Genomic DNA, 1,320 nt, shown 5'->3' on the forward strand with positions numbered 1-1,320 from the left:
AGACCCTGTCTCAAAATTTAAAAAATAAAAAATAAGCCGGGCGTGGTGGCGCACGCTTGTCATCCCTGCGCTCGGGAGGCGGAGACAGGAGGATCGCGCAGGTTCGAAGCCAGCCTCGCTGGCTTCAGAGACCCTGTTTCCAAATAAAAATATAAAATAGGTCTGGGAGTGTATCCCAGAGGTAGAAGGGTCTCCAGGAACCCCAGTACCACCAATAAATAAATAAGTAAAATAAGCCGGACGTGGTGGTGCATGGTTGTAATCCTGGTAACCTGGGAGGCTGAGACCAGAGGATCGCAAGTACACAACCAGCCTCAACAACTTGGTGAGGCCCTTCACAACGTAGAGAGACCCTGTTTCAAAATAAAGGATAAAAAAATGGGGCGGGGGTGTAGCTCGAAGGTAGACTGCCCCTGGGTTCAATCCCTAGTACTGCAAAAAATAATAATAAAAATAAAAGGAGCTGGAGATGTTGCTCCATGGTAGAATACCCCTGGGTTCAATCCCTAGTACTGCAAATAAATAAATAATAATAAAAGGAGCTGGGAATGTTGGTCCGTGGTAGAGTGCCCCTGGGTTCAAGCCTCAGTACTACAAGATGAAGGAGGGCTCAGCTTTGTCCAGATGTGGCTTCCACTGTGTCTTCCAGAATCTTTTCCTCCTTCCTCCTCCTTCCATCTTCTCCCTCTCCTACGTCTCTTAAGCTCTGTCCACAGTGGACAACTCTCCCTGCCCTGGTGGCCTTCAGAGATAAAGGAGCCATGCATATTAGGAACTTTTCGGGGCACAGAGCGCGGTGGCGGCCCCTATCCTGTGATCTCAGTGACAGCGTCTGCCTCTGAAACCCTCTTACTTTGAAATCTGGGACGCGACGGCACCGCTGACCTCGCAGAAGCCGCCGGGAAGCCGCCCGCTCCACTCCTCTCCCAACGCTATTCTCTGACCGTCAACCTTCAGAGACAGCCGTCTGTGTGGCTAGTGAGCAGTTTGGCAGGCAAGCCCCAGGGGGAAGATGGAGGAGCCCGAGATGCCGCCTCCCCCCCCCCCCCCCCCGCTTCCCGGGAGATCCGGGACGTTGGGCCCTGTGTACCACCGCACTAGGATTTCTTCTTTTCCTTGACATCCTGACTCCTTTCTGGTACCCAGCAAGGCTTCCCTCCCAGGGCAGCATGGCATCTTTCAAGCTCAGTTACTATGGCGATGGCCGTGATGTTAACAATCCCACTTGCCTGGATAATCAAGTAGAAAGGAGACTTGGAGGAAAACAGCCTGCATAGATGTGACTGCTCTGTGCTCTCTGCTCTGAGGAAGAGGCGAAGG

The sequence above is a fragment of the Muscardinus avellanarius genome, assembly GCF_963383645.1.
Source record: "Muscardinus avellanarius genome assembly, chromosome: 21".
NCBI classification, from domain to species: domain Eukaryota; kingdom Metazoa; phylum Chordata; class Mammalia; order Rodentia; family Gliridae; genus Muscardinus; species Muscardinus avellanarius.